The following is a 25,613-nucleotide window of genomic DNA, read 5'->3' as shown; positions in this document are numbered from 1 at the left end:
TAATTGGAGCACTCCTGGACCACACACCACGCTGGTTCCCCAGGGCAGAGAGCCACCATTGCAGACACTCTGGCTCAGACTTTCCACTTAACTCTCATTCAGATCTAGGCCTGCATGTGGCTCTGGCTGCAGTGGCCTGGAGTGGCAGAATAGAAACATACCATATTTTATGTTCTCAACCAGTAAAACCCAATGTTTATATAAGGAGGGCCATTCACCCCTCACACTTTGTGTTTGTGCTAAAGAAGCCATCCCACAACTCACTTTTATATATAATTGGGAAACATAAAGAAGTGGCAGCGGCCAAGGGGTGAAGGGGTGTGGGAGGTACAGACTTTCAGTTATGGAGTGAGTCAGGAGGACCACAGGTCCAGCACAGAGAATATAGTCAAGGGGGGAAATTTGGTGTGAGCTTGTTGCTATCATAGTTGCAGACTGAGGCAAGTAACCAAACAGGACCCTGGGTTTTAGAGGTTTACAAAGTGGCACCAAGAATCTGATAGTTACAAAATACCAGATAAATGGGCATCTTGGTGAGTCTTTCCATCAGTAGGATAATGTGAGAATAAGCCCACTGACCCAATCAAAGGAGGGACACAGAGACTCAGAGCACAGTGAAGAGAGGCTTTAATCAAGGCATTTGCAAGAGCAGGTGTCTGATGGACAGGCACACTTGGGGCAGTTACAGCAGGTAATTGATCTCCTAGCAGGCGAGTCCTCTCCTGGTTCCTCATTGGCTGAGTACTACAGAGTCACAGCCTTACCCGGAGGTCACCTATGCCCCCGAAAGGCAAAAAGTAGTCTGATTGGAATAAACATACATTCCTTGAGGTGATGCAGAGGCTTTCAGTCCCTCCTCCCTTTATCCTATGGCGCATGCTCATTGCAAAGCCCATGAAAATAAGCCCATGAAACCAAGCCTGTGAAATGGAAAGGAGAAGAACCAGGAAGTGAGGTGTGTACAGGTTTGGGACTCCATTGTAGGGGGTGGGGAGAGTTCGTACATATTTCCAGTAGGTTGTAAACCTACTGTTAACTGGCCAGCTTTTATTTAGTATTTCTAAAAATGAATCATTTTCCTTACTTCTCACAGATAAGTCAGCAGCATCACTGCCCAAAATGTTCCTCTTCTATGGAATACAGAGAAATTGGGTTCATTCAAAATGCTGTCATAGCAGATGATAGTTACACATGGGGTGAGCATATCATAAGTATAAACTTGTGGGATCACTATGTTGTAACCCAAAACTAACATAAAATTGCATGTCAACTATACTTAATTTTTAAAAAAATATAATAAATCCAACTGCTCTGCAGTGAAATGTAACTGATGTTAAAAACAAGACAATGGGTTCAAAATGGAGTCACTTATGCCAAGCCTCACATCACCCAACCAAGACTTAATTACAGTCTCAGCTCTCCCAAAAATGAAATTTTATTTTTTTTTTTTAATTTTTTTTTTTTAACGTTTATTTATTTTTGAGACAGAGAGAGACAGAGCATGAACGGGGAGGGTCAGAGAGAGGGAGACACAGAATCTGAAACAGGCTCCAGGCTCTGAGCTGTTAGCATAGAGCCCGACGCGGGGCTCGAACTCACGGAGTGTGAGATCATGACCTGAGCCGAAGTCGGCCGCTTAACCGACTGAGCCACCCAGGCGCCCCCCAAAAATGAAATTTTAAACCCGTCAGTCAGGAATCACCTGATCAGCACTAGTTAGTTAAACTGCCTAATAGATCCCTGCCATCCCCTGAAGACAAGGGAAAGGAAAGAAAAAAAAACTTTGCAATAACCAACCCACTTTTTTGCCTACTATAACTTCTTGTATCTGCTCCCTTCTGTCTATTAAAGTCTTTAATTTTGCACCAACAACTTGGGCCTCCTATTTACTATATTGAATTCTGCCCAGTTTGAATCATTTTTGCTCAAATGAGCCCTTAAATGAAAAAAAAAATGCTGTCACAAATACAGCAATATTAGTTTAATCATCAGTAATATGCACATTTACATTTTTTTTGTTGTCATGCTTCAAGGATAAGGAAAATGAGGTAGGTTGGTTTGTGTGCTATATTCTCTGTGTTTTATTTGATTAGTCAGGTCTCCTACAATTCAAACCAGTGTAAGAAAATGAGAATATATTGAATTATGTAACTGAAATGTCTACCTTCAGACATAGCCAGATCCAGAAACTCCAGTGAGACCATCAGAACTTAGCCTCATTCTTTCCCTCTCAGTTCAGCTTCCCTCCATGTTGGCTGTTTTATCAGGCAGACTGGAGACAGATGCCAGGAGGTTCAGGCTTATTCTTTATCCTCTGAAACTCTAGAAAAAGAAGAATCTCTGTCGTAACAGTTCAAACATCCCCTCATTGAGTCTTATTAGGTAGGCTTGGATTACATACAGGAATCTAGACCAATCACTCCGACATGGGAAATGCATTCCTCAGGCCTGGGGTAGGTGTCCACCTCAGATCCAGACATAAATGTAGTCAGGGATTTAAGAGTGGAGAAGCATTCTGGAAAAATATGGATTCTATGATTAAAAGGAAAATATTTCTAGGCAAGAAAAAGAATGTGACCAGTTCGGTATATAATTATCAATATACTAATATTCATAAATAGTCTTTTTTGAACTTTACAATTCAGGTTGATTAGCTGGAGCAGTGGTTCCCAAACTTCTGTATGTCTTGGTTCACATGGAAGAATTAGAATGTGTGTAGGCAGCCTGGGGTGGGGAGGAGTTGGGCTTTGGGATCCCCACAGTGGCTGCTGATCCCCTGACCAGAAGTTCCAGGCATCCCAAGTTCTGAGAGGAGCAATAACTTGTTTTGTGGTCAACTCTTGGGAACCTCTAAGTTTGGGCACAATATGGTGCTTCAGGCCAAATGTGGCCATTAAAAAAAGAAAGAAAGAAAGAAAGAAAGAAAGAAAGAAAGAAAGAAAGAACTATTGCAACACAGTTCCAGGTTTATTGCTACCTACCCTAATAACTTCCCCTTCTCACCACACCCCACCTTACCTCCAAACAATCATTTTCTGAGAGCAATTATTTATTGAGCAATTATTTATTGAGCACATGCTGTGTGCCAGACAGTTTTAGGACCCTGGAGTATATTAGTGAATAAAACAAAGATCCTCATCTGGCAGAAATTCTTTCGAGTATATGTAGGTGGGTGGAGACAGACCATGAGTAATAAACATAATACATGAGTAAATTAAAAAGCATATTAGAAGGCTGTGTTAGGGAAAGAAAGAAAAAGTAGAGTAAAAGAAAAAGACTATTTCAAAAACAATTCAAGAAATTGCCTCCAGTAGTTTGAGCTTTCCTTGTCTGTAAATTTCAGGAGACTTCAGGACAACGGATTTCAGTGCCCACATTTGGGCATCAGAGCATACCTGGAAGTTCTGAGCCCAGGTCTACAGAGGAAAGGAAGGGCAAGACTTTTGCTCAGGAGAAATATAGCTAGTATCAAATACCAATATGGGCAAGCCATCACAGTCTCAAGCTTCAGACCTGCAAGGGATCTTCTAGGTTAGAATCACTTGCTTGTGCTGTAGATGAGAGTAGCACCAGGCTGGTCTCTGACTCAGGGTCTTGTGTGAGGGGACACAAGTCGCAGCTGGGGACTGTATTTATTATCTCTTGTTGCATAATAGATTATCCCCAAATTCAGTGTCTTATATAAGAATGACTTGTTAAAATCGCAAAGTTTCTGTGGGTCAGGCACCTGGGCATGGTGTTAACAGGGTCCTGTTCTTCAGGGTTGACAAGGTGTTGGCTCCAACGTCAGCATGAACTGTAAACAGAGATTCTCAACTGGGGCAGGATCTACTTCCAATCTTGCTGGGTGGTTGTCTGCGGGATTCGGTTCATCCGAGGCTGCTGAGCTGAGGACCTCAGTTCCTGCCACATGGGCAGTTTTATCAAAGCCAGCAAGAGAGAGAGGGTGCTAGCCAGATGGAAGGCACAGTCTTTCGTAACTTAATCATAGAACAAGTCAGTAGGCCCAGCCTGTGCCCAGGGCAAGAATTGCATCAGGTTATGTCTACCAGGAGGTAGGAATTGTTGTGAACCATGTTCAAAGTCATCTACTCCTAGGACCCTGGGCTCTGCCTTCAGGATTTCTCTGTTATGTTTCCTTGGTCCCTCACATTCTGTTTCTACTAAATGACAGCACTGCCAGTCCCACCACATAATTTCTTTAGTCTTGAATGCTAGGGTGTGCTTTCATTCCCTCCCTGCATCTGCTTTTCCAGGTTTCTCTTAGTGAAGTTCACCCAAGGAGGCCGCCTCACTCAGAAGCTGACCGCAACTCAGCCAGGTCCGCATGGCCAGACGACTCTCACTCAGCTGGTTTTAACTCCATTTCAAACTCCTAGCCCCAGTCAGACCCCACACCCGCCAAACCCACTGAGATACTTAGGAAGAAAGGGTTTTCCCCACAGGGAATTTGGAACAGGAAGCTTTTGTCAAACTGAGGAGTGAGGCCCCAACAGGGAGGATCAGTGGAAACATTTGGTCGGTGTTCATTGCTCTTGGGCATTTCCTGAGAGGATGGTTTCTCACGAGCTGGCAGATAAATGATAGTAATGGATGGTTCTAAATAAAGAGAATTCTAACAGCCCTGCTCCAGCGTTGTCCATACAGGCCAGATTGCATTGTAAAGAAAACACAATTGAGCTTTCCTTCTGAGATCCAAATAAGGCAATACCACAATTGATAGGGCACAGATTTGGTGGATGGCTGTAATCTCTCATGGTCCTTTCATAATGGGACATAGAGAAACACTGCACAGTACTGTGTCTGTGGCCCACAATCTGACACTATTCTGAACACATGCAAATGAAAACTTTGATGTGCTGACACACACTTCCTTTGTCCCTCCTCTTTAGTCCATTTCTTTTTTTTTTAATTTTTTTTTAATGTTTATTTATTTTTGAGAGACACAGAGTTTGAGTGGGGGAGGGGCAGAGAGAGAGGGAGACACGGAATCCCAAGCAGGATCCAGGCCCTAAGTTGTCAGCACAGAGCCCGACGCAGGGCTCGAATCTACAGAGAGCCCAAGTCAGATCCCCAAATGACTGAGCCATCCAGGCTCCCCTAGTCAATTTCCCATATTTTATTATATATTTTCTTTAAATTTTTTTTTAATGTTTATTTATTTTTGACAGAGAGAGAGAGAGACAGAGCATGAGCAGGGGAGGGGCAGAGAGAAAGGGAGACACAGAGTCGGAAGCAGGTTCCAGGCTCTGAGCTGTCAGCACAGAGCCCAACATGGGGCTCGAACTCACAGACCGTGAGATCATGACCCGAGCCAAAGTCGGACGCTCAACCGACTGAGACACCCTGGCGCCCCTATATATTTTCTTTAAAACCCCTTTTCTATTATGGCATCTACCCACAGTGGCCATTTTGAAACTCCATCTGCTAAAACATTTGGGTCATTTATGTCTTGTCTCCCTCCCTCTCCCTTCCTTCATCCTTTTTTTTTCCTTCCTTCCCTCCCTCCTTCTCTGTCTCTCCTTCCCTCCTTCCTTCTTCCCTTTCTTCCTTCTTTCCTTCCTTCCTTTCCTTCTTTCCTTCTTTCTTGCTATGATGCCCATGCCTTTCATAACCTTGAATGGCTTTCATAAACTCAACTGACTTTTCCAAAGCAGTTTTTAAAAACTCATCTGAAGCAGAGAGGTAGTGGTTATAATGTATTCCCCACAGCCCAGTGTGCTCACCAAATGTAATCCCTTGAGGGCTGGGTTCCCTTTGATTGTACAGCCTTCACCTCAAGATCACTGTGTCTGACCTTCTCGGGCAGGATGCCACTGACACATCCTCTTCTATTCTTCTTGGGGTACCCACATCTCTCCTCTTATCCTTACAGCTGGTTTTTAAAGAAGGCTTTCATTTCCACTTGGACTCTCAAGCATGTTGACAATGTCTACTTTGGTTATTCTTTTTAAAAGATTTTTCTGTTTCTTTTTCTTTAATTACTCGTTTGTGTACATACTTTTCTTTCACTGGAAAATCGTCATTGTGTTAGCGTGCCAGAGCTGTCAAAACATAGTACCACAGACAGGGTGGCTTAAACAGGAATTTATTCCTCACAGTTCTGAAGGCTGGAAGTCTGAAATCAAGGTGTAAGCAGGATTGGTTTCCTCCAAGGCCTCTCTTCTTGGCTTGTAAATGGCTGTCTGCTCCCTCTGTCTTCACACAGTCTTCTCTTCCCTCATGTGTGTCTGTGTCCTAATCTCCTCTTCTTGTGAGAACACCAGTCAGATTGGATTAGAGCCCACCCTAATGACCTCATTTTAACTTAATCACCTTTTAAACCCGCATCTCCAGGTGCAGTTACATTCTGTGGTCCTGGAATTAGGATTTCAACAAGTGAGTTTTGTGGGTGGACATGATTCAGCCCATAATAGCCATAAAATACAAATAAACAAAAAGAAGATAAAAAATCACATAGAATCACAATTTTTGGCCTTCCAGTGGCTTCTGATTGTGCTTCGCATAAATTTTACCTCCTTATTTCAGCTACAGCTCCCTACCTGATTTGATCTCATCCCTCTCACACACCTCCTTGGTCACTCACACCCGTCACACTGGCTTGCTTGCACATGCCCAATGCCCATTCTCCTCAGGGTCTTTGCACTTGCTCTTCCCAAATATGTGCATGTCTGATGCCTTCTGATGTCTTCTGATCATGGACTCAGCTCACCTATAGAAGATATGAGCCTTCTGTGACCCTCATCTGATGTTGCCCTCTCCTCAGGCATTCTAGAACAGAACTTCTCCACCTCAGCACTGCTGACATCTTGGGCCAGTTAGCTCTTTCTTGTGGAGGCTGTTCTGTGTACAGTAGGATGTTAGCATCATCCCTGGCTTCTACACACTAGGCAAGTTGCGACAATAGAAAATGTCCCCGGACATTTCCAAATTCTCCCTGGGGGGCAAAATTGGCCCCAGCTGAGAAGCCCTATTCTAGAGAAACAGTGTAGTGTGGTGGTGAAGTGTAGGCATGGGAGCACCAATCCTCACTCTCATCTCTGCCTCAGTTTTCTCATTTATAAAATGAGAATATCAATCATTAATGATATAGTAACTCATTTTATATGAATTGGGTTAGTTAGTTTAATATGAGGTAGATTATTGTGAGGATTCAATGAGATAATATACATCAAGCGCTTGGAGCAACACCAGACCCAGAGCAGGCATTCAGTAAACTTTAGATGTGATTGTTCTCTCTCACTATCTGGATATTTTCCTATATATGTGTTTATTTATCAGTCTGTAAATGCCTCAAGGTGCCTAGAACACTGCACAGCACATAGTGAGTGCTCAATGACTATGTGATGAGTGAGGAAACAGAGGTCTGTCTGCACCAGAACAGAAAGCCATTGTCTATTGTGTTCCAGGACACACCTCAAGTGCAGATGGCACACAGCACATGGCACATAGTAGGTATTCAGTAATTATATGTGCTGATTTATAGAACATATTGAATGAATGGAGAGATTTATTGTAAACTCAGGTACATATTTCTTCAACTTGCCTTTTGTTATTGATTGCTCTTCCCATCATCCTTTTCTTTCCCCAGGAGCTTTGGAGGAAATCAGAGAACAGATCTGGCCCCTTTTCCTTCTCTGAAGGGACTCCCATGCTGAGGGGATCTTTAAGGTTCCTGACTAGCTCAACGGTCTAAATCTCTGCTTGACTTCCCCTTCTCCCAGCCCTGACAACCCCCACTTACCCTGGGCTCCTCCCCATCCATCCCCACCCATGCCCAGAGCAGTGACCATCTTACCTGCTTCCTGCAATGAGCCATGGCCTCTCCCTCCAATAGCTCACAGTGAGTCTGTGGTTACACCATCCTACCAGGAGGTGGATTCACAGTCACCCACAGAAGCACAGGAGATATCCAAGCCCCCAATGTCACTGCATGGAAGTTACCAAATACCTGTTTCACAAGCATCTCACATAGTGAAGGAAGGTTCCAGTGGACTCTTCATGATGTCCATAAGTGATGTCTGCATTCTGGTCATTAAACTGCATTAGCTCTCTGAAGCCCATCTGTAGCATAAGCAGGCCATTTTTTAGTATAAAAGTGACACCAAGCACATTCGTGTTTGTTGTATGTCAGGCATGGTTCCAGTGCTGATTGTCTCCTGTACTCCTCCAACCACACTGTAGGTTGGTTACTGTAGTAATGCCCTCACTTTATGGACAAGACACTGTCTATAAACTTCCTCCAGTTTAGGATGGCCAGCTTGTTCCCGTTTGCCCAGGACTTTCCTGGTTTCAATGCTATAAATCCCATAACCCAGGAAACCTCTCAGTCTCTGGCAAACGAGAACAGTTGGTCACCCAATTCATGTCACCCAGCCTGTAAGCAGCAGAGCTGGGATTTAAACACCTGCCCTCGTCAGTCAGGGGCCTGCAGAATCCACACTCTTAACTCCTATGGAATGTGGCTTCCAAGGTTTTGTGATGTACAGTAACCTAAGAAAACTCAATCCATCAGTTAATCAAATTCAGGAAGACCCTCTGAAATAAATCTTATTTTCATAATGACAAAAAGAAAAAAAAAGGTGTATCTGCTTCACCAAACCATCAAGAGTACAGAGGAAATGAAGTTGACATTCCCCCTTGGCTAAAATTATCCAGTGTTTGCCTCAATTTTCTCCCTTATCCTTGGCCATGAAGACCTAGTCATTCATTTTATGATCTTGATCCAGAAGCTATCCCCATGGCTAAGAGGATGAGTCAATGATCTCACATGTTGATACTAGATGAACAGAAAACATACCTAATTTTTTTCTTCACTGCATTGCTTACTTGGCAAAAACTAAAAAAAACTACTGTTGGGGCGCTTGAGTGGCTCAGTCGGTTAACCGTCCAACTTCAGCTCAGGTTATGATCTCACGGTTCGTGGGTTCAAGCCCTGTGTCGTGCTCTGTGCTGACAGAGCCTGCAGCCTGCTTCAGATTCTGTATCTCCCTCTCTCTCTGCCCCTCCCCCACTCAAGCTCTCTCTCTCTCTCTCTCTCTCTCTCTCTCTCTATCAAAAATAAACATTAAAAAAATTAAAAAAAAAATTACTGCTTAAGTATTTCCTCCAACCAACAGGATTGTTTCCTGAAGCTAATGGTACAGCTTAGAATAATAAAATAGGGATAAATAAAATAATAAAACAGTGTCAGCTGTTGGACTGAGTTTAAATCTGTCTTTAAAAAGGACAAAAAACACACACACAATTGGTTTCTCTTGATTATTATTATTTGTCTTTTACTCAGTGCATATTAAACTCATTGCAAATATGCAGCCACATACCCTGGCTTCCAGGCTTGTTCTTAAAGTAAGAATGGCATTCTTGACCTCTCTCTGATCTAAAAAATTGAACCTAAAATCTACTCAGGGGTCCTGGGCTGCTTGGCACTCTCTCTTTGGCGAACTGTTCTTCATAAATCTGATTCTTGAATAGCCCGGGAAACGGGGGAGGCATGGGTCCTTCCCAATTCTGAATGATACTGAGCTCAGCTCTTGCCTTCAACTGTCAAGGGTATTCCTGGTGTTTGAGACAATAAGAAAGCTAGGAGATTAACGAAGAACCACCCTCTTTAGGAGTTAAACTTTACAACAAGTTTCTGCAGTAGATATGCAAAAGAACCAGCTGGGGACTTGAATACAATCCTGCCTGTCCCACCTGGAGGTTCTGATGCAGGGGTACCAGGGTGAGCCCAGGCATCTTCATCTTTAGCAAGCTCCCCAGATGACTCTGATGGGTTTTGCAGTCTCACTGGGAGAAACTCTGCCCTGAGATGCCAATTAAAGTTTGTCTCAGAAGGTGTTTTCTTAAAATCTCCCATTTAGGAAGAAATGGAAATCTAAAATGTAAAGTGTTTCCCAGATTTTCTCTTTGTTGTGAGTTTTGTGGGACACCCTCATCATGGGTGTCTGGGCAGGCAGACCATCACACCACACATTTCACATGTGCAGGTGTAGCCATCCATTGTCATTGTGGTATAATATTCCAGAATATGGCCACACCATAGTGTACATCTGAGTTGGTTCCAGCTTTGAGAAATTATGTACACTGCTACTATGAATATTTGTCTACAGTGTGAGCTTTCTTTAAAAAGGCTAAAGGTGGGGTGCCTGGGTGGCTCAGTCGGGTAAGCGTCCGACTTTGGTTCAGGTCATGATCTCGCAGTTTGTGAGTTCAAGCTCTGTATCGGGCTCTGTGCTGACAGCTTGAAGCCTGGAGCTTCGGATTCTGTGTCTCCCTCTCTCTCTGCCCCTTCCCCACTTGTGCTCGCTCTCTCTCTCTCTCTATCAAAAATAAATAAAATGCAAAAAAAAATTTTTTTTTAAAGCCTAAAGGTGGTCAAAGGATGGAAAGAGCCAAATGTCCATTGGCTGATGAATGGATAAAGAAGATGTGGTATATGTATTCAATGGAATATTACTCGACAATCAAAAAGAATGAAATCTTGCCAGTTGCAACAACATGGATGGAACTAGAGAGTATTATGCCAAGCAAAATAAGTCAGTTAAAGAAAGACAAATACAATATGATTTCACTCATATGTGTAATTTAAGATACAAAACAGATGAACATAAAGGAAAGGAAGCAAAAATAATATAAAAACAGAGAGGGAGACAAACCATTAGAGACTCTTAAATACAGAGAACAAACTGAGGATTGCTGGTGGGATGTTGGGTGGAGGGAAGAGCTAATGGGGTGAGGGACATTAAGGAGGACACTGGTGGGATGGGCACCACTGGGTGTTATATGTAAGTGATGAATCACTAAACTCTATTCCTGAAAAAAAAATATATATGTGCGTATATATTTATATATATATATATATATATATATATACACACACATATACACATATATATATACACACATATATATGTGTATATATGTGTATACATATATATGTGTGTGTGTATATATGTGTGTATATATATATATACACACATTATACATATATATTATACACACATATATGTGTGTATATATATATACACACATTATACATATATATATGTGTATATATATACATATATATACACACATTATACATATATATATGTGTATATATATATACATATATATATGTATTTGATTTAAAAAAATCTTAAGAAAAAACAAAGTTATAGTGATCAAAGCAGTTTGGTACTGGCACAAAAATAGACCATAGATCAATGGAATAGAATAGAAAACCCAGAAATAAACCCACAACCATATGGCCAATTAATCTTCAGCAAAGCAGTAAAGAATATCCAATGGGAAAAAAGAGTCTCTTCAACAAATGGTGTTTGGGAAAACTGGACAGCTGCATGCAAAAGAATGAAACTGGACCACTTTCTTACACAAAAATATTCAAAATGGATTAAAGATTTAAATGTGAGATCTGAAACCATAAAAATTGTAGAAAAGAGAACAGGCAGTAACTTCTTTGACATCAGCCTTAGCAACTTCTTTCAAGATATGTCTCCTGAGGCAGGGAAACAAAAGCAAAAAGAAACCATTGAGAGTACCTCAAAATAAAAAAGTTTCTGCACAGTGAAGGAAACAATCAACAAAAATAAAAGACAACATACTGAATGGAAGAAGATATTTGCAAATGGAATATCTAATAAAGGGTTAGTATCCAAAATATATAAAGAACTTATACAACCTAACACTCAAAAAACAAATAATTCAATTAAAAAATGGACAGAAGATGTGAACAGACATTTCTCCAAAGAAGACATCCAGATGGCTACAGACACACAAAAATATGCTCATTATCACTCATCATCAAAGAAATGTAAATCAAAACTCCAATGAGCTATCACCTCATACTTGTCAGTATGGCTAAAATCAACAACACAAGAAACAAAAGGTGTTGGCGAGGATGTGGAGAAAAAGGAACCCTCTTGCACTGTTGGTGGGAATGCAAACTGGTGCGGCCACTGTGGAAAATAGTATGGGGCTTCCTCAAAAAAGTTAAAAATAGGGGTACCTGGCCGGCTCAGTTGGTAGAGCATGGGATTCTTGATCTCGGGGTTGTTCGGCGTAGAGATTATTTAAAACCAAAACCTTTTTTAAAAATGATTAAAAAATAAAAAGGCTAAAGGTGGAAGCCCACCTTTACAAAGGCCATCTCCAGTAAAGGCAAGGGTCAAAGACTGGTTAGAGACCAGAGACTGGGGACAAAAGACCAATAAGGCAGAGCAGGGGTCTCTGCAGAGAGGTGGACATGTCTACAACATCACCTTTTCAAAAAATGTTTATAAGGAATTCAAATAAAATGAAAAATAATTTATAAGAGACTAGCTTTAGTGTTGAGGAATGTCTGAGCTGGAAAGTTCTAGGTAATCAGTGCTCTAATTTCACAGATGTGGCCCTGTGAAGTGATTTGCCCATGGGCAAGAAGAGGTGTGAGAGAAAGAAGAACAGGACTAAATTATTTCACCAGGAAGCACTCCTTCGGAAAGGTTGGTGCAACTGTGCACAGGTGGTGGAGATCAAGCTATCTGCTGTTATTTCCTTTCTACATTTGATTTTCAATATCCCTGCATTTGAAATGTGTAGAGAAAACTGGTGTTTCAAATGTTTTTTTCAAATGCTGTGTCTGATTCCTGCTGGCTCCATCATCTCAGCCACATCTGTGATGGAGAGAGACGTCAACAACATCGCCGGGCCACAGCATCTGGGACTGAATCTAGACTGGGCCCCACTATGCAGGTGCCCACTCAGTTCCCTTATTTTGGAGGCAGTGGGGACAACCATTCAGCCATGCTCTACTTTTTTTTTTTTAAGATTTTATTTTTAACTAATATGCACCCCAGCCACACTCTACCTTAATGAAGCATCTCTTTCTTCACACATTTGACACAAATTCAGTAGGCATTGGGCATCTATTAAGTGTGGGCACTGGGTACACAAAATGAAGATGACGTGATCCTGTCCCCAAGTACTAGCAGGCCAGTGGGGAGGTGGACAGAAAATGCCCGAAAACCAGGTCATGTAATAAAGGCGAGGTGCCCACAGAGATACAATTGTAAAGTATTTGCAGTGACCTCCTTTGCGGCCATCAGACTCTGATGCCCCTGGCAGCTCCCAGCTGCCTGACCTTTAGTATCAATGCAAAACGCCAAGAGGTGGGCCACCACCAGAGGGCAGTGTGGGGATGTTGGCCTGCACATGCTCAGTTTTTTAGTTTCCCCCTCATTCTGGGGTTGAGGATTGCAAAGTGGATTTCAGCAACAGTATCAATTATAATTTTTTCTTTTTCTCTAAGAAACAGTGCATATGACTTGCACAGCAGGCTGCTATGGTTTAATTTATAGTCTGAGGGGTGCCTGGGTGGCTCGGTCGGTTGAGTTTCCAACTTCCGCTCAGGTCATGATCTCACAGTTCGGGGGTTCAAGCCCCGTGTGGGGCTATGTGCTGACAGCTCAGAGCCTGGAACCTGTTTCAGATTCTATGTCTCCCTCTCTCCCTGCCTCTGCCCTGCTTGCGCTCTCTCTCTCTCTCAAAAATAAATAAACATTAAGTTTATTCATATTCAGTATGTATATATATATATATATATACATACTGAAAAAAATGAAGTCACATAACTTTCTCGTTTGGATTGCAAAATTTGTATTATCCAAACCAACATTTTCCATTGTTTTTCTCTTGCTTTTTTTTTTTTTTTTCTTCCTGGCCCCTGAGGCATAAAGTCCTGTCTGTAACAACCATATTTAAAAGTTTTATCATCTTCATTTAAAAATGAAATAAAGCAAAATGAAAAAGTAATGTCTTTCCATTTCTTTACAGCTTAACTTAATTTGCTTTCGACCTCTGTGGACATATTGATTTTTATGACAGAAACAATGGCTTCATCAAACCACCTATGGGCAACTTGATCTAGGATTTCTCTGGTGAAGAGAAATTCCTTGGGTAAAAGAGCAACATTACTTAACAGAAAATGCTAATTCTCAAGCAAATTAATGAAAACTGTCCCTTCCGTGCCTGCCAGTTGGGTATGGAGGAAGGAACAAAGATATATGTCAGTAGCAGAGATATGTTGTGATGGGCTCATATACTATTTTTTCTATCAATACAAGATCATTATTCCGTGATTTAAATTACAGAAGAGGGCAGGAAGGGTTGAGGCCAACGGATTATACAATAGAGGATCCCAGCTAAGTGCTCCAGGTGAAAATTGAAAAAAAATGCAAAGTTCCTGCCAAAATGCCCTAGAGAGAAATTCCTTCCAGAACCCAAATTTGGCAAAAACTTCAACGCAGTAAAAATCACCATAGCTCGGTTTCTGATTTCATTTTCCCCTGAAACTATATGGGAGGTAGAGTGGCTCTGGCATGACTGTTAGAGCAGAAGTGGTAAATACTAATCTTAAATTCTAACTTCTAGTTACTGTGAGGCCTTGCATAATCCATGTACTTTCCTTCCCCAAATATGTAAATGATATTTTAACAAGTGCATGGATGAATCTGGCCTGAGAGAGACTTGGAAGACAGGGGTATAGGTTTCACTTTTAGAAAATTATGGAAATTTGTCAAAGAATTCAGTTAACAAAAACTTACAGAGAAATACTTTGTAGTAAGGGCAAAGAATAAATGTATATTGTCTCTTTTTCCTTTCAGAAATTCCCTTTGCTTTGCAAAATAAAAAAAAAAAATAGGGTATATTTTTTAACTTAGCAAATAAGTATAATTAACCTGGATGTTTTGCAAAAAAAAGACCAAGAGTTTTTCTTGCTTTTGTTTTACTTTTCGAAGTAGTGAACCAATAAAATTTTGGTATTTGTGAGAAATTTGGTAGCAGAAAGAAAGATTAATATTTAACATGTATCAGACAACTTTCATGCACAGGTACTGTATTAGCTGTAGAAAAAATCAAAAGCCTCACGTAAAAGAATTCCTACATTAAGATGTCGAGAAAGGATATGAGAAAGAATGGGAAAGGCGTGGTTGCCTTTTATACCAACCAGACCTAAGTTTGAATCTTAATTCAGCTATTCACAAGTTGTATGACTTTGGATAAATTGCTTAACTTCTCTGAACCTAGTTTTTGACAGCTGGGCAAAACGATCATGAATTCCTAATCCCACTTTGGCAAGGCTGTGGCCTGACAAGAGTGTGTCTTCAGAAAGCAATAGCTAATGATCCATTACATAATTGTTGCTCACGACAATGTCCACCCTGCCCTGCTGCCCTTGACACGATAACAGCCTAGTTAGGGATGTAGGGAAGCAAATGCACACCTTCCAACTCCAGTTCTGTATTACCAACTACTTGCTAGGTATTTCCATTTGGGTGCTTTGCCCCTAAATTCAAAGTGCTGTCCTTTGCTTCATTCTTCGGGATTGCTGGTTTCTGTCTAAGGTATTTTCCCTTTACCTGTCACTCAGATTCAGGCCTCGCCTCCAGCCTGGTCTTGCTGACTGTCCTCACAGAGCCCAGCGGACTCCACGCTCTCTCCCATCCCCCTCTCCAGCTGCCTCTCAGCTGCCCACTCCTTATGCTTGGACTCCCTCAGGCATCTTCTCTTTCCAAGGTATCTGACCTCTTTGCCTGACCCACCTTTTCCAGCCTTTCCTGCTCAGGCGTTACAAGGGAAGGACTGACCTCTTCAAAGAGGATTCAAGCTCTTCACAATTTGGCCAGAACTTGCTTCTGATAACTTTGACCATCTTTGGAAGCCAAATCAAGTCAAATTTTCTTGAAGCCTTCCTGCTCTTTGGCTCTTTATGCCTCCCTTGACAACTCTAGTGACATTTATTCTCTGGGCCATTGCTTTGCCAATTCTCTATGGCCTTGAACGGTTGATGATCTTGTCCATGAAAGGTCTTCTGTCCAGCCCAATTATAGGTTCCCTGAAGATGGTTTCTAGCCAGACTTTCATAGCGTCCACAGTGCCTTGAGCCTTAAGCTTTCTTGTGGCAAATAAGAACGTTGATGTAGAGAAGTTAAGATATGTGCTAAAGGTCCCATGGCCTAGTAAGCATGGAAGGGTCTGGATCCTATCTCTGTGGGTACTTGCCTGGCACCCTTCCTGCACCATACCATGGCCTAAAAGTTAGCCATCCCTAGGCACCACACGGGTGGCTCAGAGCCTCTGAAAACTCTGGTCATACCCAGTTCCCAACTTTGGCTTCCCTGGAAGATAAAGGGAGAAATCAGAAATCTCAGGCTGGGTCAGCTGGCTCTGCCCACTCTCTCACTTCCCCGGTGAAAGGACAGGTGTCCTTTTTGTTATTTAAATGTCCAGGGCCCTTCTTCCCCATTCCTCACACCATTTGCATTTCCAAAACTGCCCCTTCAGACTTAATCCAATAACTGCCAACCTGGGGCAAGACAGTGGTTCAGCTGCAACCGTAGTGCATTTACTGAAATGCTTCTCTGCACCAGCCCCTACAAGCACAAGTCTGGATCTGCAATTGTCTCAGACTGTCGGCATCTAAATGCAGCATCCCTATCCTCGCTTTCTTTCAGTGGCGGGGGTGAAAAAAACCCAAACTAAGTGTGTGCGTGAAAGCTCACTTTTTAGACAACTCTGTCCATGCATTTGAGTCCCAAACTGAGATTTGAGATCTCAACGCACATGAGATATTTTAGGGAGTTCTAGCTTTGGAATTTCCTTTTCACCACCAAACAGCTAAGGGAAAAGATCTGATGCCCAGGGAGTCTGAAAGTATCCAGGGCTGCTGTCATTATCCACAGACACAGCACCTCCGTAGGGCACCCCTCCCTGCAGACAGCCATTTGGACATCCTGTAACCTGAAACACATACTTTCAAGCAATTGAGAGGGGGCTGCAAATGACAGTCAGCTACACAAATAATTTGCCCCCCAAATGTTTGTCAGCTCCCTGCCATGGCCACTTCCATTTATAGCTTATAAACGGTTATTAGCTGGCTCCTTCACATCTGATAACCCAGCCCCAGAGCAGGTGGCGAGAACGGTGGGTGATTACAGGGCCTCCCAGGGAGGTGCTGTGTGCTTGCCTGTGGGTGGTCTTCCTGCCTGAGTGCAGTGCCCACATGAGAAGACATTGTAGAAAGCCTCCAATTTGGAAGATAACAGTCTGTGTTGTCTGTTTGTGTAAAGTGCTGTCCAAGTACAGCTGGCTTTGCTTTCTGGCCAGCAAACATTGCTAAGAAGGGTTGAAAGTTCAGCATCAGCCCCCCGAACCCAAGCCCTTCCCCCTCCCGGTTTGGCCAAACAGCCTCAGTGTTCATGTTCCATGGATTCCTTAGGAGGTTTGATTGAAACTGAAAATGTTGCCCCAGCTGAGACAAGGCCCACACTCCGGCCAAGAACACGGACGCCAGAGCGGAATACCCAGTCAGGAGGAGGGACTGCTCAAAATGCTCTGGCTGTCTGTGATTTTGTTCTTTGGTTTAACAAAGCTTTACAAGTCCTCACGACTCACTTTTCCCAAAAACACTGCCTGGTGTGAGAGACCAGTCATCAGGCCCGCTCTCTTGGTGGTTCTCAAGCAGAAAGGGGAGGAAGAATGGAGGTTAGACCAAGAGTTTTCTCAGCATCAGTACTACTGTTTGGGGGTAGATTCGTCTTGGTTGTACGGGGCTGGCTCATGCATTTCAGGATATTTCACAGCACCTCTGACTTTCGGCCAGGAGATGCCAGTAGCAAACCCCACTCCGATTTTGACAAACAAAAATGCCTCTAGATATTGCCTAGGAGCTGGGCAAATTCATCCCCAGGGAAGACCCACTGGGTTAAATCCATGAGAAATAGAAGTTAGCCTGAACTACCCTGATAAGATAGGAGAAATTTCACCATACTAGAGCAGTGTGTTAGAGCAGTGTAGAATAGACTGTCAGTAAATATTTATTAATTAGCCAATAAAATTCTGATTATGTTGTCTCTTGACAAAAAAATGGTGGTCAGTTAGTGAATCAAAAACTAGGCAATTCTTGGTAATAAAATTGAAAACAAAATACATAAAAACAAAACAAAACAAAACAAAAAAACTAACATCATCCTCCAAAATTTAAGTGACTATGGTGATGATAATGTGATTAGTTAAAACAGTAAAGACAATTGCTAACATATTCAAGGATTTTCTATGGAACAAGAACTGTGCTAAAATATGCAGTATTTTCTTTAACCCCAGCCACTGTAAAGGAGGTAGGTCCCGTTATCATGGCAACTTTATAGATGGAGGATCTGAGCCTGATCCAAGAAGACTGTTCCCAGAGTGCTTTTCAGAATGTTCTCTAACTCCAAACCATTTCCTATTCTCTGAATCCAAACATGAGCTGAAGAGTTTGAATGTATGTGGATAATGGGCACTAGAAAACTGGATTTTAGAAAATCCTAAACTCAAAGTAATAATAAAAATAATATGAGCAGTTACCTTTAGTGATTGCTTCCTAGGAGGCAAACCACCTGCTAAGTGTGTTGCAAACATTCTATCTTGAACCCTTGCAATCATCTTGAAAGAGGAAGAACCCCTTTCATAGGCAAGGAAAACAAGAGGTTAAGAGACTTGTTGGAGGTCCCAAAGCAGAGATACATTTCAACCCAGCCCTTTAGGTTCCAGAGCCTGAGATCTGGATGCTTCTGTTCCAGTAACGTCTCTCACCTGAGCCCAGCTGAGGTGACAGGCTGGTAGGACTGCCCATCTCAGCCCAAGATGCCCTGTGGTCTCTCTCTGATTCCTCCTTAGCCTAATTTAGGGCTGAAGGTCTTTATGGTGGGATCCTATGTCCCTGGCCCCCATTCTCATGGCAGTCTTCTTCCTGGTCCCCATTACCTTCTATTTTTCTGCTTCCTATTCTGTTTCAAGACTTGCTTCACTGGTAAAGGTAGTAAGGAGTCACCATCCTTTGGTGGGTGTCATTGGGCCTGATATTCATTGGGACCCCTTAGTATGTGACCAAAATCTCCTTTAGGGGCAGCTGAAGTAGCCCATGTGCACAGGTCTTCCCTGAAAGGGCATGGGAAGAGGGTCCCCTTGCTAGTGCCCTGACCAACCTCTGTAGGCCTGGCTCTTTAGCATCACGACTGTCCATCCAGAGGCTAGCTGACAGGACTGGTCACCTTCTAAGTTCTTTCTTGGAGGACAAACTGCTCCTGCAGGATCCCATGCTTCTGCTTGAATTCTCCGACCTTGAGGATTTGCATGCTTTTTTGCTGGTCCATGCCACCCTTGGACAGCTATGTTTGTTGGGATGGGGCATTCTTACTCTTAGGTTGGCCATAGATCTGCCTCCCTGAAGCTCCACCACTGGTTCAGGTTTTGGCATTCAAGACACCATTACTTTCCCACTCTCCACACCCTCCTTCACATAGGTGTGAGGGAGCAGATGTGGAGGGAAAGGCATGGCTTTGGAAACTTACCTAAACACAATATGATTCCTACTTACCTACAGAGTGAACTGGGGTGGGCTCTTAAACCCATGACAGTTGGTGTTCTTATCTGTAAGACAGGCATATACTTAAAGAAATGTTGTAAGAGGGGCACCTGGGTGGCTCAGTTAAGTGTCTGACTTCTGCTCAGCTCATGATCTCGCGGTTTGTGGATTCAAGCCCTGCATTGGGCTCTCTGCTGTCAACAAGGAACCTGTTTTGGATCCCCTGTCTCCCTCTCTCTCTGCCCTTCCCTTGCTTGTGCTCTCTCTCTCTCAAAAATAAATAAAACATTTAAATAAATAAATAAATAAATAAATAAAAACAATAACAACAGGGGTGCCTGGGTGGCTCAGTTGGTTAAGTGTCCAACTTCGGCTCAGGTCATGATCACACGGTTCATGAGTTCGAGCCCCAAGTGGGGCTCTGTGCTGACAGCTCAGAGCCTAAAGCCTGCTTTGGATTCTGTATCTCCTTCTCTCTCTGAACAACCCCTCTCGCTCTCGCTCTCTCTCAAAAAATAAATAAACATTAAAAAAAATTAAAACAACAACAACAAAAATGAAACATTGTAAGAATCACAAATAATATGTGAAAGGCCCAATATGGTCCTTCTCGAATAGCAACACATTTTTTTTTTTTTTTTGGCACACCCAGAAGGATCAACAGGTTAGCATTTTTTAAAAGGATATAATTTGAAAAGTTGGAAAAATGACTTGTATTCCTAACAATATAGTCTTCCCTTGGCTTCCCACCATGTCACGTTGGCATCACAGTAGAGCTAGTCACTGCCCTGACAACACTGTTTTACATCCTCACTCTCTTGCCGTGCCCTAATGAACATGACACCTTTCCCTGGCTAGGCTTAACCCTACGGTCTGTCCAGTAACTCACTCAGCAGGGTGCCCTTTAACCTTCCCTTCTTCGCCCAACCAGTATAACTTAACACCCTGACCTCCAGACGGTATCATAATAGTGCACACACATAGCCTCGATTGTAGGTAGAACACATTTGTATATATCAAGTATATCAAAACTTGGTGGGGTTTTCTCCGGCATGATGGTGGAGAAAGTGCCTGTACATAGAAGGGACTTAAGGGGCGCCTGGGTGGTTCAGTTGATTAAGCGTCTGACTTTGGCTCAGGTCATGATGTCACCATTTGTGAGTTTGAGCCCTGCATTGGGCTATTTGTTGTCAGCATAGAGCCTGCTTTAGAAACTCTGTTCCCATCTATCTCTGCCCCTCACCCACTCATGGTCTCTCTTTTGAAAACAAACATTTAAAAAATTATATAAAAAATGAAAGTACTCAAAAATGGCAATTATTATCATCATGGAAAACTTTAGGGACTGTTTTCAGGTTTTTCTTCTTTAAAAGCACACAGGACTTGGGGTGCCTAACTGACTCAGTCAGAAAAACATGCAATTCTTGATCTCTAGGGCTGTGAGTTCAAGCCCACATTGTGTATAGAGATTATTTTAAACATAAATAAACTTAAAAAAATAAAAATTAGTAATAAAAGCACTCAGATCTTTATACCACTTCTTGTGGAAATGGTCTTTGAGTCATTGCATTATGCCTACCAACTCAGCACCAACCTCTCAAGATTCCAAGTGCCCCTGTGTGCCCTGGAAACACAAGGTTGAATCAAACTTGGCTCCTTCCTGCAAGAAATGGCTGTTTCCTCAGTTACTCTGTGGATTTTGAAATTGTAGCTCAGAGTTCCCTAAAGTAATGGTGTCTGAGCCTAGGTGTGTAAACAAAGGCCTTGAGTTCTAAATAATTGTAAAAAGCAAATATAGGCCTTACATGCCCTTGAGTCTTCAAGACTAGACTTTGAGATGTACTAGGTGGTATAACCTTGGACATGTGGGATAACTAGCAAAGTCGCACTTATGTCTTCTAAATAGGCAATAATGCTTACCCTGACCGCTTGAAAGTCTTGTCTGAGAAACATAGAAAATAATGCTAGTGAAAGCATTTGCAAAATTTAAAATTACAAATAAATTTTTTCTTCCTAAAATGAAATGTATTAAACAGACTCTCTTAGGTCCTTTCCCCTGTAATCTACTAGATTTGCAGGATGGATCGACTACGCAGTTTGAAGCTGAGGCATGTGGGAACACGCTGTGCGCACTGGCAGCTGCTTTCTACTACCAGGGATTCAAGATTTTCCTGAACGGGGGACAAATGATAAGCGGTGGTGTATCAAGGGTGGGGCAACGGGAGCGGTCCAGCCAAGTGCACAATGGGATGGAGTGTTTGAGGGAAATTTAAAAACGATCATAAAGCCCACCCAAGCAAGGTCTGGCCAGCTTTTTATTTTCTCCACGTGCAATCATCCTAAACAGCACCAGTGATAAAGTACTCCTGGGGGGTGGGGGTGGGGGGGTAAGGGGGTAGGAATTTGTTGGTCTTTGTAAACAATTGCTGTGATTACGGTGGAGTGTTAATGGTGTAGATGCTTCACATCAGCATGTTTTTGGACTTATCCTTTAATAACATTGCACTGTATATGAGGTTACTTTGGAGTGCTTCCACTGACTGATACAGGTGACCTCCAACACATGTGGGCCCAGCTCTACTACGGTTTCATCTTAAGACTGAGTTCAGAAGGCTTTGGAATACTTCAGGTAGGAATCCTTCCCAGAGCAGCCCCCATGGCACCATATTCCTGGAGTAAGCGGCAGCTTTGCGATCCACGGGGATAGCCCAGTGCATGTAAAGATGAGAAGCTCGGTCTAAGGTATTCAATTCAGGTACTCCAGGTGATCACTTGGAGTGTTTGTGTTTAAAATTTAAAACTCTGGTGCAAATTGCAAGGGGTAGTATCTTTTCATTAAGTGTAGATTTTGCTTCATCTGCGAACCATTTTAATGAATGTGAATCGTATCTTTAAATTGCAACTTACTGTTCTTTTTAAGTTGTTTTAGAACTAATAAACAAATTAGGATAACCATGATTATGAATGATTAGTAGTGAAAATAATATTACTATGCAGAGGGGGTATTAAAAAAAACTAACCCAACTGGAATCAAATACACCACCAAAGATGAGAATGATGTTTATTTCTCTCCATCACCATGACTAATCAATCTGGAATTGCAGCTAGTAGGACAGGCCAATCTCCTTCCTTAGGTCTCAGATGGGTCTGCACCCCAGTGGAGAGTTGATTGGCTGACTTGAACATTTCTATGATGTTTCTCCTGAGACATACAGTAAGTAGTGCAGGTACCCATTTTCTACCAAAGAATAGCAGAAGAATGGGAACTATTCATTCATTCACTCACTCACTCACTCACTCACTGATTTAACAAATCTTCATGGACTGCCTACTACTGCATATCCGACACTCTTCTGGAAGTTTGGGGGCATAACGTCTTTAGCCTCGAGGAACTTCCATTCTAGTTTTTGGAAGAGGGGTGCAGGGAATAGAACAATCACAACCAAAATATACAGTAGGTCATAGGTGGGGAACCGTAAAGCAGGGAAGGGGGACAAGGAGCGGCACGCGCGCGCGTGTGTGTGTGTGTGTGTGTGTAGGTGGGCTTGTTTAAATACAGTGGCTGGGGAAGGACTCACTCTAAAAGGGTGACACGTAAGCAGAGGCTCAAAGGAGGGGAGGGAAAAGTACTTTAGAGAGCCTGAAATTTAGGGAAAGAGAATTCAGATATCTGGCCTGCTAGTGCCACGGCTCTGAGGCACATTAGAACGGAGGAGGCCCACGTGGGTGGAGAGAAGGGACAGCAGGGGAAGAGGCAGGGAAGAGTGCCGGAGAAAGTGGGGTCAGGTGTGCAGGGCCACATGCACTGAGGGCCCTTCCTGTTAAGCTCCGGGAGAAGAGCTGAGAAAGGACATGATGCGGCAGGTTTTACAGAGATCAGGCTGTAGCTACATGATTAGATCAAGGGAGGTACGCAAACCTGGGAGCCACATCTGGTCTTCCACCTGTTTTTTTGTACAGTATGAGAGATAAGAAGAGCTTTTACATTTTTAGGTAGTTCAAAAATGTCCCCCAAAAGCACTATTTTGTGACATGTGAAAATTTGTGAAATTTGAGTTTCAGCATCCATTTACTTGTGTCCATTTATCTGTGACTGTTTATGTGCTCCAAGAGCAAACATGAGTAATTGTAACAGGACCATAAGACCAGAGAAACCTAAACTATTTACTGTTTGGCCCTTTATAAGAAAGAGAAGGTTTGCCAACACGTGCACTAGACCATAGAGGGCAGATGATGATGGCTTGGGCCAGAGTCCAGCAGAGGTGATGATGAGAACTGGCAGGACTGGGGATGTATTTTGACAATAGAGGCAACAGAATTCAGTGACAAATCCAATAGAGCATATGAGGGAAAGAAGGAGTCAAGGGTGACCTCCCGAGGGAGGAGCTTGTGCATTGAGCATTGGGGTTGCTTTTGACTAAGATAGGGAAGCTCCAGGGAGAACAGGGATTTTTGTGGGGGAGGAGACAAGAGTTCTGTGCATCACGGTCCTGCCTTGGTAGTGACCTTTGTGTATTCTTTTTCATATTCACTTAATTCAGCTCTCTTAGCTACAGCGATCTAACATAAATGACTGGCTATAATTATCAGGTCCTCCTACTCACTGACATGCAATTTAAAGTCATCTGTATGTTAGATAGACCAAGAGACTCCAGTTAACCTAAGAGACATTGCACGGAAAACAACTATTCCACAACATTGCATTAGGATCGGTTTCCCTGGAAGCTGATTTTGAGACACATTGATGTGCCCCACTTCATTTAGAAGACAAATCAGAAACCAAGGAGGGGCACCTGGGTGGTTCGGTCGGGTAAGCCTCCTACTCTTGATTTCAGCTCAGGTCATGACCTGAGTTGGAGCCCTGTGTCGCGCTCTGTAGCAACAGTGCAGAGCCTGCTTGGGATTCTCTCTCTCCGTCCCTCCCCTGCTCACTCTCTCTCTCTCTCTCTCTCTTTCAAAAAAATATAAACATTTAAAAAATCACTTTTAATAAAACAAAAAGAAACCAAGAGGAGTAGAGGGGGAGTGAGGCAGAGAGGAGAGGAATGTCCTTACAGGCAGCAGGTCGCCGTTTCTGACAAGGGTCCAACCTGCTGGGAACCTCTAGGAGACAGAGGGTGGGGGGGTGCAAAACGTGCCTCTGAGTTGTCATTTTCCAGCTCCTCTCCGTTGTTGGGTTGTCAGCCGAGAGTGACTCCAGGGGCTGTTAGCTCCCTGACACTTCCAACCTGTCTCATGTATGGATTCAGCATGATCCTGCAGCTGAGAAAGCCTCTTGGAGAATTGGAGACACAGAATACTGAGGAGATGCAAGTTACAAGTGAGACACCAAAAGGCTCCTGCATTATAGTCATTGTAATGCAAAAGCCCCCTGGAGCTGATCCCAGGGATACCGATAGACTCTGGGGAATTTTGGTTTATCCAGGAACCTGTTTCTACCTACAGCCAAGGAACTTTCCCAAGACCAGCAGGAGTTTTTGAAGATCCAAGGAATTGTTGCTGTTTTTGGCCCTCGTGGACTCAAATTAAGGTCTTTTTGTGACCAGAGCTAAAACGTCTTTATGCAATGCGCTTCCTAAACTGCCCAAGCATTTTCAGTTATATAGCTTCAACATCTATTTACCTGGAAACAACACATATTTTCTTTTTGTCTCTTGAAAACAGAAAACATCACTTCATTTACTGTGGACAGTGGCAAAGTTTTCTAGGATGCTGACCAGAGGCTAGAATGACTCCCATTTGTGCTAATCAGCAAAGAAGCATTAAATGTAGGCTAGTGGATAGAGCTGAATTGCCATGAAGTGATAAGAGGATTTTGTAGGCAAAAAGCACTTTTGGGGGTAGAAGCACATTTCATGGACTTTTAACTTAATTTATAAATATCTGAAAGACTGAACACATTCCACAAACTCATACTTCCTGATGTTTCTAGAAATTATTCAGATCCACCTCTAGTTAGATGTAAGGAAAATAACAATTAAGTTGTCCACATAGAAGGGTGAACAAATAAATGGGAACCCCAGAATTAGGTTGGTTAACTACTAGGAAACACACTCATAGACACATACACTCATGGGGACACACACACAGAAGCTCATTTGCACAACTGTGATACCATGGTTTATACTAAGAAATATATATTTGGTCTTTACCCTGTTTCTGACACAGAGCTCCTAAAACTCTTGGAATTTCCTAATTAAGTGCAACGGGAGCATCTTTTGTTACA

The 25,613-nt window shown here is 42.7% G+C and overlaps 1 long non-coding RNA gene across 1 annotated transcript; it reads right to left on the bottom strand.

The window, feature by feature from the left end:
* Positions 1-610: 610 nt before the first annotated feature.
* Positions 611-6,727, bottom strand: LOC132663887 (uncharacterized). The gene is made up of 3 exons (XR_009603309.2): positions 6,543-6,727; positions 2,165-2,322; positions 611-920 (listed from the first exon to the last, which is right to left on the bottom strand). It is a non-coding gene; the product is annotated as an uncharacterized LOC132663887 (long non-coding RNA).
* Positions 6,728-25,613: the final 18,886 nt, after the last annotated feature.

Source organism: Panthera onca, chromosome D4 (assembly GCF_046562875.1).
Source record: "Panthera onca isolate mPanOnc1 chromosome D4, mPanOnc1 haplotype 2, whole genome shotgun sequence".
In the NCBI taxonomy this organism is placed as follows: Eukaryota; Metazoa; Chordata; class Mammalia; order Carnivora; family Felidae; genus Panthera; species Panthera onca.
This window is presented reverse-complemented; position numbering and strand designations above follow the sequence as displayed.